The sequence below is a fragment of the Tachypleus tridentatus genome, chromosome 6, assembly GCF_004210375.1.
Source record: "Tachypleus tridentatus isolate NWPU-2018 chromosome 6, ASM421037v1, whole genome shotgun sequence".
In the NCBI taxonomy this organism is placed as follows: domain Eukaryota; kingdom Metazoa; phylum Arthropoda; class Merostomata; order Xiphosura; family Limulidae; genus Tachypleus; species Tachypleus tridentatus.
Window position 1 is genome coordinate 164,399,940 of NC_134830.1, and position 18,454 is coordinate 164,418,393.

Genomic DNA, 18,454 nt, shown 5'->3' on the forward strand with positions numbered 1-18,454 from the left:
GACCTTCCCAGGGTATTTAATTCTGCAAAGATTCGGTAACCCTGCCGTTTCATATTAATCTTCATTTTTTTTTTCTTTATGATATAGTTCTATATAAAAATCCCAGACTGGAGATATTCCTTAACCTTTTCGTTTCGTTTTATTTCTGAAAGATTTTCACACCTACTGTGGTAAACTGTTCTATACAGACACACCTTCTCGAGGTGTTCTGTTCTACGGAAATTCCTTAATCTTTCCGTTGCGTTTTGTCCTTCAGAGATTCGTCAACCCTAATATGGTGCAAGGGTCGTTGGATAACTCAGCGTGTTTCGCCGGTATGTACTATTTCAAAGTTTGGTGTGTTTTTTTTCTATACAAAATCCTCAACCTTTGTACTTTTGCTATTTACGGATTTCTAAGTCTTTACATGTTGTTGTTTTCCCCTATAGACGTGTATTTTATTATAGCAAAGCCACATCGGGCTATCTGCTGAGCCCACCAAGGGGAATTGAACCCTGATTTTAGCGTTGTAAATCCAAAGACATACCGCTGCACTAGCGGAGGGTTCCCTATAGACACTTATAACCTTTTTTTTCATGGCGTTTTATCCTGTGAATATTCTATAAGAGTTTTGAGGGCATTTATTACAGAACCTAAACTGTCACTTGATGTTATGTGGATACTCTGAGCCTGTGTGTAATGTGTTGTTTCATGAATACTTCTAAAAAATTATCTTAGTTTTTGTTTGGTTTTCAAAAACAACACTTAAATATTTCCGAACATATAGAGACCTAAACATTTCTTATACTGTTTTATACCATAGAGAGTGTCTCCAAATGTTCTGGTGTTTCGCAAAAATGTTGCTGCTTTCATGTTATATTGACCGTACTGAATGTATCCGTGAATCTTTTCCAGTCAGACATCTAGTTTTTTTTCCAAGGGTAGTTTGTTTAAAAGCTGCTTTTGGTCCTTAATTTCTATTTAACTTGTGGGCGTCTGAAGTATTGTCCGTAATGTACTGTTTTTTAATTATTTATAATTTTTGTAAAATATTGTTTTAAGTTTGTTTTGTGAATTTTGCGCAAAGCTACATGAGGGCTATCTGCGCCAGCCGTCCCTAATTTAGCACTGTAGGACTAGAGGAAAACAGCTAGTCATCACCACCCACCGCCATCTCTTGGGATATTCTTTTACCAACGAATAGTGGGATGGATCGTCACATCATAACGCTCCCACAGGTAAAAGGGCGAGTGTGTTTGGTGCAACGGGGATTCGAACCCGCAACCCTCAGATTTACGAGTCGAACGCCTCAACACACCTGGTCATGCCGGGCTTTCTGTTTTCAGAACATTTTAAAATATTAGATGGTGTTTTGTTTATAAACTCTTCCAGTGTCATATTGATCTGTACAGATAATTAATTCTTCTAATGGTCTATTCTTCAGACAACTGTACTCCTTCCAATGGTCAATTGTTGTTTTTTTTACAGACCCCTAGTTGTTTTTTATTATGAACTACACCGCATAACAAGTTTTTTGAAAAGTTTTGCTTCCTGAAAAGGTTTAGCTGATTGTAACAGGTACCTGGTGGGTATGCACAAATATAGTTTTGGTTTTGCTTCATTACGTTGGAACTCTGAGAAATAGACAGTTAACTGTTTACCGGCAATAACATATTTAACTGCGTTTATGTCTCTAATACGCTATTAAGTTCAACATAATTAAAAGTGTTTTGCTCCTGATTTTCGTTTGTATTCAATGTCCGGTGTATCACATTGCAGTGTCCAACAGTAGTCAGCAAGCATTGACGGATTCCATTTGCCCTGATATCGTTTTTCCATTCTAGCAATGTCCTGGTGAAAACCGAAGATTTCGATGAAACGGTACGTGATGGTCATATTTGGATGTGATTTTCGTGATCAGCAGCAAAATATCTATAAGAAACATCCATCACTGTTCAAGAAGCAAAAACTTTGTTGTGCAGTGTTATTTCTTAAATACTTCAAATACTCCCAACGACCTTTTATACTTTACAGACCCTTAATTATTTGTATACATATTGTCTTCTAGAGACCTTCTAATCTTTCCAGTAACCTAAGGTTTTTAGAATCCATTACTTGTTTGTATGGTGTATTATTCTTTAAAAGCCTATAAACCATTCCATCAGCTTGTTCTTCTTTAGATACCCTTAATTGTTTGTGTGATGCATTAACCTTTAGAGACCTTTAATCTTTCCAATAGCCTGTGGTCCTTTACAGACTATTAATTGTTTGTATGATGTATTATCCTTCAGAGACCTCTAATATTTCCAGTGGCTTGTGGTCCTTCACAGACTATTAATTGTTTATATGATGTATTATTCTTTAGAAACCTCTGATCCTTCCAGTGGTCTGTGGTCATTCACAGACAATTAATTGTCTATTGTTTATATGATGTATTATTCTTTAGAGACCTCTAATCTTTCCAGTGGTCTGTGGTCCTTCACAGACTATTAATCATTGTTTATATGTGATGCATTAGTGGTCTGTCGTTTCACAGACTATTAATTGTTTGTATGAGATTATCTAGAGACCTCTGATCCTTCCAGTGGTCTGTGGTCATTCACAGACAATTAATTGTCTTGTTTATATGATGTATTATTCTTTAGAGACCTCTAATCTTTCCAGTGGTCTGTGGTCCTTCACAGACTATTAATCATTTGTGTGATGCATTATCCTTTAGAGACCTCTATGATTTCCAGTGGCTTGTGGTCCTTTACAGACAATTAGTTGTTTATATGATGTATTATTCTTCAGAGACCTAATAATATTTCCAGTGGCTTGTGGTCCTTCACAGACAATTAATTGTTTATATGATGTATTATTCTTTAGAGACCTCTAATCCTTCCAGTGCCATATTGCCTTCAGAAACCCTTAATTCTTTCAATGGTTTATTATTACTTAAAACCGCTAATCTTTTCAGTGGTCCTGGGTATGATGAGTAAAATAAAAATCGTAGCTTTCACATGATTTATTTACAGCATAAAACAATTTTTACAGTGTTTGTTATTACCATACCAAACTTTCTACATAACTTTTAAAAGCTCAATATGTATATACGTAAAACATGCTATATACTGTGCAATAGTCAGGGTGACCTTGTAGGATAGGTATGGTAAAATGTGGTGGCGGTAGGGGGTACTTTCTGTTACTCGCTTTCAACACACTGCTCTTACTCTCCTTCAACACTGTTTCACAAAATTAATTAATTCACGGTCATTGTTTGCAGAAGTGTATTATGGATCCAAGTTGAAACGTCACAAGTTAAAGTAGAAAGTTGGTATGACTCAAGAAATGACTCTTCATATCAGCCTTGCGGTGGCTGTTGAAGTAGAAATTTCAGCTGAGTTTGTGTATTATTGCAGTACTGATGCCCAATTTGCACTTCCCATTCCTCCGTAGGGAATGCTAGCACGCGCTTTGAGATTCACAAAACGTTTGTGTTCCCTCTCTGCACGTATACTAAATACGTTGTATTAGAGAATTTAATATATGCTTTTGTGTGTAAGAACGTGGCATCGTCTATGAAAGTAGTTGACGTTAACTTATGTAGAAGATAATAAATGCTCAATAACAACAATAATGGGGATAGATGGGTTGTCAACCCACATTTACAAGCCTCTTATTTCAAGTTATTATCCTACAAAATTTGATTAAAACTGGCCCAGCAGCCAAGGAGTAATTAGATAATAAACAGACAGACAGACACAGATTTCTGTGCTTTATATACAGAGAGATTATTCTTTACAGACCTGTAATTTTTTTATGATATATTATTTGTATATCTCTTTTTTGTAGTTAGCTGTTTTAAGAAATCTCTTGATTTTTGTTTTCTCACGTTTAGTAGTATTTTCAGAGAATTGAGCACAGAAATAATCAAGTTTTGTGTTTTTAGGGATTTCTGAGTTTGTAAATAATGAAAAAGTTTTAATTATTGAAAGTTTCACAATACTTTGTTTGTAGTTTTCAGTCTGTTTGAATTCCAACGAAACAACTACGTGCTCTTGTCCTATTACTTGCATATATAGTGTCATGTGCTGACACTTTCTTTTTCTCACGTTTGTTAAAGATATGTGTATGATTAGAGTGATACTACGTAAGACTTGTATGAAATTGACATCCATATCATTTCTATTACGTGTCCCCCCCAGCGGCAAGTCTAAAGGCTTAAATAACTAAACAGTGAGTTTCGATACCGTTGGTAGGTTGTACCTACCAAGAGTTTGTTTTTTTGTGTGTAGCATTGGCATTGCGTTTGACAACAAACAAACTCTCTATATCAATGTGCAATTTGAGTTTCCAACATCAGTTGAAGAAATCCGAAGTAATCCATAAAATACCACCATTAAAACACAACAAACAAAATTATAATTTTAAAAAAGCAAGTTCTAAACAAATAAACTTAGTTAGTGTAGAATAATAATAATAATAATGGAAACGTGAAATAACTGTCAAAGAAGAAAATTGAAAAATAATTAAGTTTCCAACCGTTTTTTAAAGCGATACTGAAAAGTACTATCTGCAGAAAAGTTATATTTCGACGACTGAATAAAAGAAGGCACAAACTTATGAAATTTAATTTGCAAACACGTGCTTATATTTAAGTCACGCGCACACATATATACACATACTGTAATGACAGTATCTCTTTCAGACTGTTACTTTTAGACAATTCGATATATTGTTTTATGCCGTGTTTCAACAACTTGAAGTGTCTGACTAAACCTGGTAAATTTAGTCGCTGATGGATACTTTTCTCTCTGCAATATTCTTACACTGTTCCAGTTCTCTTGCTATACTTAAGCACGAAATTATTTGTTTGCTTAGTTATGTACCAAAGCAAGTACGTGTCCACCCGAGTAACATGGAGAGCTCTGCCACCAGCCATCTAAGATATCACTATTTGATTATTTAAAGCTGTTTTTTTTTATATTCTGTGCATTGTGATTCCGCTAACATGAACATTTTAAATTTTTCTGCATTCCACACTAACCTTTTGATTTTCTTACGCCCCAATCCCCCAAATAAAAAAATTCTAGAAATCCCACTGAGCAGAGATTTTTTTTCTAAAAGAATCTATAGATATTTCGAATTGAAAAATTATGAAATATTGACGAATAATGCCCCTGGTGTCTGAATGAAGAGTCTCTAGAAGTGTAATAGATATTACAGGATTTCTTTTGTTTCTTTGGAATTTCGCACAAAGCTACTCGAGGGCTATCTGTGCTAGCTGTCCCTAATTTAGCAGTGTAAGACTAGAGGGAAGGCAGCTAGTCATCACCACCCACCGCCAACTTTTGGGCAACTCATTTACCAACGAAAAGTGGGATTGACCGAACATTATAACGCCCCTACGGCTGGGAGGGCGAGCATGTTTGGCGCGACTCGGGCGCGAATCCGCGACCCTCAGATTACGAAGCCCACGCCTTAACGCGCTAGGCCATACCGGGCCCTATAGGATTTCCGGAATTGGAGGTATAAAGTACGGACACCTGATGACGCATACCGATCTAAAGCGACTTTAAAGATAGCCCTCAGACGATTTCTCAAATGCTTCTGGCCCTCTACCCGTTTACAAGAGCTTTAAAGAGAGTTTTAACCAGTTTTAAGAAATACAGAAGATTACCTCTCCTTTCTAAAAAAGGAAACAGATTTGTAATTGCGCTCCATCCAGTTCTAGACGAAATGGAAGTCAATGGAACTGTGTAAGTGATTTCTAGTTGATAATATGAAATGCTGGCATTTTCTGTCAGGATTATAGGACCAAGAAACTTCACCATTTGGATTGGGAAACTCTATAGATTACTGCTTCCTATTGACCGGAGCGAAACGAATGACAAGGTTATATTAGTAAGGCGGTAGAATTTGTAAGAACGGATATTATGGAAAATAGCAATTTTTTTCACTTTATATTAAAGTAAAGAAAACTATACAATTGAGTTTCAGTTATCAGTAAAGAAAATTTAATGAAAAATAAATACAAAAAAGATTTATTGTTCAAAATCTCTGGTATATGGCCATATTGTCGAAGCTCAAAAGCTTCGTTATGTAACCCCAGGGAATATAATTGTAAAGTTTCAAAGATTCTGTTTTGAAGCCGATAAAAACCCTATTGTCGAATCAATAATCTTGTAGTTAACCCATGGGAATTCTATAGCCGAGGTTCAAAAGCTCTCTTATTTAGCTTTAGAGAATCATATTGTCGAGAAATAAGTTATAGGAAATTAAATCCTTTATGGACTTTGTTAGCTTGGGTGACATTTATGTTAGTCAACACAGTTCCAAGACTTCTATTGTTTTAAACTTTCATGTAGTTCATTTGTCTGAGATCTTCTTACTTCCTGATAATCTATACTATTCAGATTTTATAAAGTCGATTTTATTGTTCTGTTTTACTTTCTCATACTCTGACTTTGCCGTTTTTTTTCCTAATATTATAAATAACTTGTTCTTAGGCTATTTTATTAGCTAGGTGTTGTATCAGCGTTGCGAGTGCCTCTCTCTTTCATTGTTTTTAACGTTTCGTCTATTTGTACTCAGAGCGATTTCTGGATATTACTGATGGTTATCAACTCGACAAAAGTTTTCATTCTATTTCCAGCTGACTTTGTTTCTAGGTCTGCACGTGAACATCGTTCTTCTAGTTGTTTCAAAGGTTTGATGTATCTTATGGAGTTCTAAGTTCCGTTTTGATTAAGAACTTATACATGCATTAAAATTAGGAGTTTCTTTCAGCGCAAAGTTTAAGAGAGACCTCATAGTTTAAACCTCTTAAAATAAGCTGACTCCTAACTAACACCATCTGACACTAGTGGGTAGAATTCACTGACAATAATCACTTCTACTTACTTGTCTGTGTGAACGTGGATGAAATCCTCTGACAACAAGCAAGGCCCGACATGACCAGGTGGTTAGGGCGTTTAGCTCGCAATCTGAAGGTCGCGAGTTCGAATCCTCGTCACACCAAACATGCTAGCCCTTTCAGCCGTGGAGGCGTTATAACGTCACGATATGTAAAAAGTAGCTCAATAGGTGGCGGTGTGTGGTGATGACTAACTGCCTTTCCTGTAGTCTTTCACTACTACATTAACGACGGCTACCTCAGTAAGCCCTTGTGTAGCTTTGCGAGAAATTAAAACCCAAGATATTCAGCTCTCCTACTTAGATGTCTGTGTGAATAGGGACTGATTCAACAGGCTTATCTCTAACAGATACAGAATGGAACAGACATTTGTGATCTTCTATACGAAACCACATCTGTCAAGTCGTCAAATGTTGAACGTATGGGTTTCTATGTGATTGGACTGTTGAAACGAGCGCTGAGAAACAGTCGTTCTCGTACACTACATCTCATGGAAACCTAGGCACGGAGGGAGATGAGCACTATATTAATAAGAAAGAGCCTTCTGCATTTGAATTAACGTTGCAGGATTGTTGTGAAGAACTATGATCGTCAGAGAGGTTTGTTTGTTTGTTTTGAATTTCGTGCAAAGCTACACGAGGGCCATCTGCACTAGCCGTCCCTAATTTAGCAATCAGTGTAAAACTAAAGGGAAGGCAGCTGGTCATCACCACCTACCGCCAGCTCTTGGGCTATTCTTTTACCAAAGAATAGTGGGATTGATCGAAACTTATAGCGCCCCCCTCCCGGCTAAAAGGGCGAACGTGTTTGGTATGACGTCAGATGGGATACGGCTAGTTGTGGCGGAGTTGACTGCAACAACATTGATGAGGTTTCAAGTTCCTTTCAATATAACATACTAAACGTTTCTTCACTTCATAAAATGAAAACACTGACATTATTCTATTTTTAACTAAAGTTTTAATAATCGAAGTATAGAATTAATTATACCACAGTTAATCTTAAGTAAAGGGTTAAACTTCAACACTTTCACTATAATTATAGCACAGTCAGATTTCAGTTGTACCTTAACTCTTCAGCATTCTCAGATTAATTATACCATATGTTACGTATTATCATTTATCTCGGACGAGTCTCCAATTTATTATATTACGTATCACAGTTGGAAATAGCCTGAAACTGAGTCAAATCTAAATTTAAATTTAGATGTTAATTAAATGTCAAGATGTATTAAAATTATAATATTTTCCAAGATCAATACACAAAGTTATTTTCTTAATACAGATATATTTTAATATACAAACAATAACACAATTTATAATAACGGTTATCACAAATAATGACATATACAAAAATCAACGATACTGAGTCTTATATCTGGTCTGGAACTGAATATTTTATCGACGAGTTGGTGCAGATACACTTCACTTAATGGGGAACTGACTAGTTCTCCGCTGATTAGATGTGTTTTTCATTGCTGAAGTTATTTAATGTTATCGTAAAAACACTAACATCCGATATTAATCTGCTAAAGTTAAACGGTTTGTAATTTTCGAAACCTATAAACGTTTCTGTTCAAATATCTGTAGTTTATCTACTAATAAGCGTTATAGCTTCCAAAGTTTATAGTATACGAAGTGTAGCAAACCAAGAACACATACTGTGTCTTAGTGTGTCGGTTTATAAAGGTTGCGCGAGGTTCTAGCAATTTCAGTTGGCCCAACAATACGCTGCGCTTTCGTAAAACAAATCTTGTTGATTCTTACTCCCAACAATCTTCCACAAATTTAGTAAACAGGCGGAAATTTTGTGACACACATTTAGCAGTATACGTTGCATGCATTTCTAGATATATATTTAACTGAAATAAACAATCAATATTAAAAACAATGCATAATAGTAAATCCGTCACTCACACACAGTGCTGAGTAACATGACATAAAAGCCATTGTTGGAAGTAGTGTTACCAAAACGCACTGGGTTTTATGTATATTAGAATTTGTTAATCTAACTGATTTTTACCAATAATTATTCTACGTATATATCATGAATTCATTTCATGAATAACCTTGGCTCACAAAGGAATTTACCGACGTTTGTCGGCCTCGACTTCATTTTATCTGCCTATTTGCTAGTTAAGCTTGATTTTGCAAAATGTATTTATTACAGTTAGCTATGAAATGTGGGGTTAGAGTATACAATGGGGGTGGGGCGGTAGTACTTGCCCCATCATTTTTGGTGACCCACCATGGCCAGGTGGTTAAGGCACTCGACTCGTAATCCGAGGGTCGCGAGTTCGAATCCCCGTCACACCAAACATACTTTACCTTTCAGCCTAGGAGGCGTTATTATGTACGGTCAATTCCACTATTCTTTGGTAAAAGAGTAGCCCAAGAGTTGGCGATAGGTGGTGATGACTAGCTGCCTTCCCTCTAGTCTTACACTGCTAAATTAGGAACGGCGAGCGCAGATAGCCCTCATGTAGCTTTGCGCGAAATTTAAAAAACAACAACAAACAAACCATCATTTTTGACGAACTATACACCAGTCTATAAAAAAAAACCTTGTAACGCCTTCGCTTATTATTATATTTGTGGAACACGTAACCTAAAATTTCTTCATCTTGGGACTTCAGAACATGGAAAAAATCAGCAAGAATGTAACCAGCGGTTAAGCTAAAACCTAATACAATAAAGTTTATCAGCTTTAATACAATTCGTTATCAAACGAGATTGTAAAAGATCCACAGCTACTGGACTATATGACCTAGTATAGTAATACTCAATTTTTGTCCGTTTTGAACGTGCGCGAGCACTTCACTATCTAAATGCGCAGACAATTTGTATAATAACGTACTGTAAGCTTGTAGCAATTTTTATTTCAAGGCCTAACTTACGTTAGGTCGTATAAAAACATCATAAACTTCAGTTGCGTATTTTTCGTGTCGTTTATTGGCGGTAAACTTAAGTTGAGATAGTTAAAAAACATAGCGTTTTAATCAGTATAAAAATATTTGAATCTCATCCATTATTATAACAAATATATAATTAATATAATTTTTCAAAAGCAGTGACACGATATATTATTTGCACGAGATACAGCCATCGTTGACCGTAGCGACTGTGCGATTACTGATTATATGTGTCGTCTATGTTGATTGGTGTGGTGAAGATTGTTCAGCCTATCAGCGTGCGTTAAACACCTCGGAAGTATATCGTTCATGATTGCGGTGCAAAGTAAGGAAGTAAATGCCAGATGGCGCTAATTTCGCGTTATTTGTTATGCTAATTTATTTTAGTTATGCATTTTTCATGATGATTTTGGATATTTTTTATGCGTTTTGATTACTTTTATACAAGCATGTATATATATACACACACAGTATATATAGATGCGATAAACCAAAATCACTATCCAGGATACGGCACTGATATGTTTATTTATTGATAGCCTGGGGTTGCCGTAAAGTTTAGGCCAAACTAAAGCAAAAAACGCACACTAGTTAGTATTAATTTTACCTCTTTATCGAATATAGGCCGGGCTTAATAAATGAATTAATCAATGCTAGGCCTAAAACAAATGAACTTATAAATTGCGCTGTCTGCGATTAGAATGATTTTGCATTATTCTAGAAATTCTGGATATAAAGAGGCGCTGTTGCATTAAACATACTAAATTGGTCGCAGATGTTTTGCAGGTCTGTGCTAGAGTAATTACCGTATTTTTCGGAGCACAAGACGTAGTTTTTTTTTCCCAAAAGAAAGGGGACTCAACCCCCCCCCCTGTGTCCTACACACCGAAGGTAAACAAATTTATGCTTCTATACATTCTAAAGAATGTTAAAAGATTATACTGATGTTGAACATATAAATAAATTATAACTGTGATTTTTTATCGTAGACACAGATAAAATGGTAATATTGGTTTTACCAAGTAATACTAAACGTGAAAATAAATAAAATGACACAAATTTACGATTTCTATCAGAGTATTCACGTGGTATCTTTGACTATTTCGAAGACGTAATCATTACTCTAACGAAATTACCAGCAGTAAATACACAAGTCAGCTGTATATGCTGTAACAAATTAGCACTGTTTTGCAGCGCAAACTAATTCAAGGTGAATATAATCTCTACAGACAGCACATTAAACATCCCGAGGCGACTCACTTGGTAGTATATAGATTAATTTGCTGTTGGCAAATTTACGAGCGATTAGTGAAAGTCTTGATAAAACTTTACGAGACGTAGCATAATAAATGACGATAAGTCCAGAAAGTTATGCTTGTTATATGTTTGTTGTTTTTTTAATTTTTAAATTTTAATTTTAATTTGTATCACTAAATTCATCTATGAAGTTTTTTAATGCATTGGTTTGGTTTGGTCTGAATTTCGCGCAAAGCTACACTAGGGCTATCTGCGCTAGCCGTCCTTAATTTAGCAGTATAAGAATAGAGCGAAGGCAGTGAGTCATCACCACCGACCGCCAACTCTTGGGCTACTCTTTTAGAAACGTCATTTTACAACGTTTCCACGGCTGAAAGGATGAATATATTTAGTGTAACGGGGATTCGAACCCATGATCCTCGCCTCGTCGAGTACCTTAATTACTTAGCCATACCGGGCCTTAATCAGTGATGACGAGAAAACCCACTTGTAGAGAAATATATATGTAAAAACGGCCGCTTTGGGTTGAGAAAAGTTTTTTATGTAGAGGAGCGAACAACGTTTCGACCTTCTCGGTCATCGTCAGGTTCACAAAGAAAGAAAGAGGTAACTGACCGATAGCTGACCACATGTTTGGAGGGGGTTGTGTAGCTGAGCATAGGAATGTAGAGAGGCGTACTTAGATGTTTGGTTATATTTATTAATATACGTATAAAGGTGTTGCCATATGTACAATTGAACACAGTAGAAACATTGTATATGATATGATGTGGTTACAAAGAGAGAAACAGAGGTAATTTGGTTTTGTAAAGAGACAAATTATATTTCACTTTCCTGCTGGGCAAAATATAAACACAAAAACACACAGATGCAAAGTTTTCAGTTCTGATGATGATATTAGAGCTTGTAAATTACACTTCCTGATAAGGAAGACACACCAGTAATTTAGTTCCGAAAACAACACAATATTGTACGTAATCCCTGGCGGACAAAATAATAATGATAATATAAACAATCAATTTCCATTTCTGACGATAATAAAACACTATAAACGTCACTGTGTCACGATAACGAAACACGCTAGAAATTTAAATCCATTCTAGAGAGAAAGCAAAAACAAAACGCTGCAAATATTCGTTCGTGATTACAAATATAAAGTAGAAGTTGGCATCTGAAGGGTAAAGACGACACCTAACTTTTAATAAGTCCAAGTCATTATTTACTGGATTTTTACAAGCAGCTTTAGTGAAAACTGACTCTGGTTGTTTTTACAAATGGAGACTCTTATTAATTATGATTCCTGAGGCACGTGGTTGTCTTTTTCCACCGACCTTTTATGTTAATGGATTCTTATCTGTCATAAAACATCGCATTCCTTTCCATTCCTTCTTCTTCGTCATCGGGATTCGGGCCATGTTTTTTTACCATGGAGGGCCAGGTTCGGCGTAGACCTTCTCATTTCTGTGAGTGAGTTCCTATTTCAATGTCCTCTGATTACGAACGATTTACTTACTATGGATGATTGGTTTGTTTTGTTTTGAATTTTAAGCAAAGCTACACGATGGCCATCTGCGCTAGCTGTTTCTAATTTAGCAGTGTAAGATTGGAAGGAGGGTAGCTAGTCATCACCACCTACTACCGACTCTTAGGCTACTTTTTTACCAACGAATGGTGGGATTAATCGTAACATTATAACGTCCTCACAGCTGAAAGGGCAAGCATGTTTTGGGGCGACAGAGATTTGAACCCGTGACCCTTAGATTACGAGTCCACGCCTTAACCCACCTGGTCATGTCAGGCCTTGAAAGCAGCATTGGTTCAGATTAGATGTGTCTGCGATGTATAACTAGAATATCAAATAAGAACCTCATATCTTTTCTGTTTGTTGAGATGTTAATATATTTATTGAGTGAACCACCACTTTGGCATGACACACCTCTTACGTTTTTGAAAATAGTTGCTTACAACTGATAAAATTTAAATTTTTTTCCTAAAACAAACCAAAAATATTTGATAATTTTTTTGAAGGTTATAAAGATATCGCACGTGGAATTTGAAAATTTTCTTGCTATGTAAAAGGTCGCTTATTTGGAATTAAATACAAAACTACATCATGGGCTATATGTGTTCTGCCCACAGTTGGTATCAAACTCGGTTTCTAGAGGTGTGAGTCTATTCATATGTTGCTGTGCTACAGAGAGGCAGCATAAAAGGTAATTTAATTTTAAATTCAAAATTGCTTCGCATATTAGATAGTCAATATTTTAAAAACACCTTAAAGTTTAATAAAACTCTGATTACGAAAACCTCATAATGTTTAATAACAATCTACAAAATTTTGTGAAGATACTCTTACTGTGTTCAAAATTATAGAAAAAAAAACTATATTATCGCAAAATGGTTACGACGTCGGCCCCAGGGACCGAGTCCGTAGTAGAAGAGTCAATCTCGTTTTCTTTAGCAGTAGACTCGAAATTCTCGTTATTCTCGAATACTTCTTTCAAGGACGATTGGTCTTCATGATATATGATATTTACGGAAATTATAATGTACAACTGGAATAAATTTAAGGAACTTTTAAATATTTTTCTGGTGTATATTTCAAATCTTCAGAATTGTAGTTACGTACTTACGAATCGTCAGAAATGTTTTGAATCACATCACTTATTGATTTAAACCACTGTGTGATTTGAATCGTACACGCCTGAGAAAACTCTGAATTCACAGTGAACGTCCTGATATGAGTGCGAGGTGGATAAGTCACTTGACTCGTAATCTGAGGGTCGAGGGTTCGAATCCCCGTCATACCAAACATGCTCGCCCTTTCAGCCGAACACTGGTGTACACTGATTTTCTACACAAAGAAAATATTTAAATTATAAGATAGTAATTATCTAGTTTGTTTGCTTTGTTCAATGAAAAGTACATAACTTCAATTATCTTGTTACAGTTCTTGCGTTGGTTTAACTGCGTCGCGTGCAGTTCTTCTAATGAAGTACAAAATAAGCATAATGAAGATTCACAGTTGGTGTTTCTGAGCAAGAAAAGATAATTAAGTTTCAAAAAGGAAGTTATTTAACCAACGTTTGCTTTACTTAAATAACTCAATTACAATAATACAGCCAGTTTGGAAAATGTGTAAATTCTTAGACAACGGTTTGGTTCCAATTATACAACGTTATTTACAGAACAGAGAAACGTATTGTTGGCGTGAACGCGCTTTGTTGTCACTACGTTCACGTTCACACCAACAATATGTTTGATACGTTTCACTGAGATGTAGGCCCAGCTTGTCCTCGCTTTGGTTAACATGTGTTTAGGGTTAGTGATGAGAAGTGGAATCCTTCTAAATTATTATAAACCAATAACACACGTTGATCAAAGCGTAGATTGAAGTTCCTTGAACTTAAATTTCACAATTAAACAATTTTCGGAATATTAAGTTTATTTGCTGGACAGAGAGAAAAAACCAAGATAATAAAATAATGAAGTTATAGGTTTTGACAACAATTGACCGTTCTCACTGTGGTTTGTTGGAATGTTCATTTGCTACTTGGTATGTATTATCGTATTTACAAAAGAACAATGATTCTATCGAGAAAATCATGTCATCATGTTTTAATTGAGTTTAAAATAAAATGACTATTTTTAACGTTTTTTCGGGAGTGAACAGTTGTTTGGTGGGAATTAATGGGAAAAAAACATGCATGATCTAGGCGTTTGGTGTATAATTTCAATAAATTTTGTTTTAACACTTAAGATGAATGTATATATAATATGACCATCTTGAAAAATATTTTCAGCTATGAAAACAGAGTTAGAGATTATTTAAAGAATATTCCTGATGGAGAAAACGTTGAGATTTTCGAAAACTTTACTGAAATACAACTGACTGTAAGCACGATAAAATTTGAAAAAAAATTAAATGCAACAAACTTTGTGAGGATTTAGATGTTTGTTTCACACATTTTCAAAATCATTCAACCCGATGTTGTTACATCATTGTTCCAATGCGGGAAAGCGCAAAAGAAATGGGTAAAAACGGGCATCGCCCCCAATAAATCTATGAATAATGACTCAGTCATTTTGATCAGTGTAATGCCGATTATTTCTATGTGTATATATATGAGTTGATATGGTTTACATATATATGATATGTGTGAGTTTAACCTGTGCAGTGCCGTAGACGAGATAACTCGTTCTCAATGCTGTGTTCTCAATGTGTTTTTAAAGACATGCATTTGACCTACTTACAAATTGTTTCACTTTCGATCCATAATGGCGTCACGAAAAAAAAGTTACAAAATGAAGAAGCATTAGAGTTATATTTTGAACTTGGTTCGGAGTTGCCGTAGCAGCTGAAATACTTGGCAGTCAACAGGTTAATGTGTGATATATATGATATATGTGAGTTTAATATGCCCTCACGGTCAAATAGGAATTTCTGCATAGCCATGATTAACAGTAAAAAAACAACAACAAAAATAACTTCAGAAAATCGTGTTCTAATAATACAGATAAACACAAAGTAGAGAATGGTCAACATCTTGAGTTAATACAAGTTCATGAATAAAATAAGGAACGTGGAGATAAGCGTAAATAGCAAGACTGTAATAACTGTAATACTGTAATTATGCCAGAAGTTTGAAAAATACAGAGTAAATAGGTCTTAAAGATCTATTTGCCTAGGTATAAACCGTATACTACTGTACATACTAGTGTGTCTACATACTATACGAGTCGATAATATTATAATAAAATTTATACAAATTCAATTCAGGTTTATTTGCCTATTTTAGGGAACAGGACGAGTAGACCTAATAAAAATAATGATGTTTAAATGAGAAAGTTTTGCAGATAAATGAAATATGTAAAGAAACAGTAATCGAACATAGGCCTATCTATTTAAACTTAAATGTGTGCAGAGTAAAAGTAAAACAATGTGACTAAAGCAAGGATCAAAGCAGCAGGGTCAATTAATGAAATTTCCAGAACGAAGTAGAAGTTACCAAAGCCACAAGTAATGTGATAGGAAATAGGCTTAAGCTGCTCAGACCTAGGCCTAACATGAAAGTACTTGATGTTTTGGTTTTATCGAAAAGTCATCATCCAAGGACGTAGGGTCGGAAGAAGGGGGGAGGAATCCCCTGAAGGTTAGAGCTCCGCTTTTCACACACACAAAACATATACATAACCTATTTTTTACAATATACATAACCCTCGTGAATCACTATTTTACTACAGCCAAAAAACAAAACAAAAAACTTACGTTGACTTGTATTTGAACAATCTTTCACAAGGGTTCCACACAGTTACATCTGCATATACACTTTATTCCGTATACGGTTTGCATTACCAATAACTGACTTAGTTCGTTTTGAATTTTGCGCAAAACTACACGAGGGCTATCTACGCTAGCCGTCCCTAATTTAGTAGTGTAAGACTAGAGGGAATGCAGCTAGTCATCACCACCCACCGCCATCTCTTGGGCTACTCTTTTACCAACGAATAGTGGGATTGACCGTCACGTTATAACGCTTCCACAGCTGAAAAGGCGAGTATGTCTGGGGTGACGAGGATTCGAACCCGCGACCCTCGGATTACGAGTCGAGTGCCTTGACCATCTGGGCATGCCAGGCCACATCACCAATAAAAGACAGTTTGTATTAAATAAAACTTAAAGGTGTGAAGGATATTCTGTAACAAATTAAACACCATTTACGTATGCACTATTTTATATTACTGTAAATATTATAAGTGAGTGTATTTGTGTCTACAAACAATAACTGTTAATATTTTAGTCATAAAGCATTAATTATCCAAGCGAACACCCCTTCAGCAACTAAAACATTCTTCGTCCGTGTTATTAGAAACAGACATACTTTAAAAAGTTGTAGGACTAGACAGGTACCTGTTAAATTCTGAGTAGAAGGTTAATGGAACTAAACATTAAGTTTAATTTTTATTTATATGCTATTATAGTCAGAGATTAGCGTGCTGTTGAGAATCAACTATTAGTAATTACAATACTGTATCAGCATGGTAGCCTGGAAGTAAACAGTGGGATAACCTTGGATAAGATTTTGTTTTAAGTACAAAAATATCGTCTGATACGCATTATCTGGGCAACAGCTTTATTATGAAAATTCTCTGCTGTATTACTATTAAAAAAAAAAGTAATTATAGGCTTACTAGTGACGTTAAAATTATCGATTTATTGAATTCAATGGATTTGATGTAAAGTCCTTAACTTAAAAGGCCCGGCATGGCCAGGTGGTTAAGGCATTCGATTCGTAATCCGAGGGTCGCGGGTTCGAATCCCCGTCACACCAAACATGCTCTCCCTTTCAGCCATTGGGGCGTTATAATGTGACGGTCAATCCCACTATTCGTTGGTAAAATAGTAGCCCAAGAGTTAGCGGTGAGTGGTGATGACTAGCTGTCTTCCCTCTACTCTTACACTGCAAAAGTAGGGACGACTAGCGCAGTTAGGCCTCGAGTAGCTTTGCGCGGAATTCAAAACAAACAATCCTTAACTTACCACTTCGGATCCTAGTGACTCAGAAGTAATACTCTGGTGTTACGACCATAAATACCATGTTTGGATAGGCGTGAATGGCACAGTACAGATTGTGTAGCTTTGCTATTAGCGATAAACAAAGCACCACTGAAATTACAGGTTTTAATGAACTGGTGAACTTTAGATTTTTCTATCGTATTTATTTTTAAAGCTAAAGCATATAGAGGAAACATGTTTTAAGTTTCAAACGTTTACAGAATTTCTGATATCAATATCGAATATCACTAGGTATTAAATTGAATTAATATTTATCAGAAGATGATGTTAGGATATTGAAATGTAATGGTTGATATCATACGAAAATTCATATTTTCTGTGGTCAATGTGAAGAGAGATTGTTCTCTCTTTGTTTTTTAATTTCGCGCAAAGCTACTCGAGGGTTTATCTGCGCTATCCGTCCCTAATTTAGCAGTGTAAGACTAGAGGGAAGGCAGGTAGTCAGCACCACCTACCGCCAACTCTTGAGCTACTCTTTTACCAACGAATACTGGGATTAACCGTTCTATTATAATGCCCCCACGGCTGAAATGGCGAGCATGCTTGGTGCGACGAGGATTCGAACCCGCGACCCTCAGTTTACGAGTCGCACGCTTTAACCCATCTGGCCATGCCGGGCCGGAGAGAGAAAGAACTCAAATCAATTTCCAGTTATGGTTGCAATAAATGTCAAGAACATTAAAGCTCATAACAACATGTATCTACGCAGTGTTCTCGAAAGTGCTCTGTTTGAGTGGTATATAAAACCAAACTTAAGAGTAACAAATATATTCACTTCTTGCTCTTAAGAAACGTTTACACATTATGCTATGTTATAGCCTACAGAGTACAT

General features: G+C 35.8%; 1 protein-coding gene across 5 annotated transcripts in view; it reads left to right on the forward strand.

Moving 5' to 3' along the window:
* LOC143254345 (voltage-gated potassium channel subunit beta-2-like) overlaps window positions 1-18,454 on the forward strand; it is a 55,127-nt gene that overhangs the window by 885 nt on the left and 35,788 nt on the right. Inside the window, exon 2 of one of the 5 annotated variants that reach the window (XM_076509392.1) lies at window positions 153-314. The exons of the other annotated variants lie outside the window; for them this stretch is intronic. The gene's annotated coding sequence lies outside the window, so the exon portion shown is untranslated. The remainder of the gene's footprint in view (window positions 1-152; window positions 315-18,454) is intronic. 5 annotated transcript variants of the gene reach the window in all.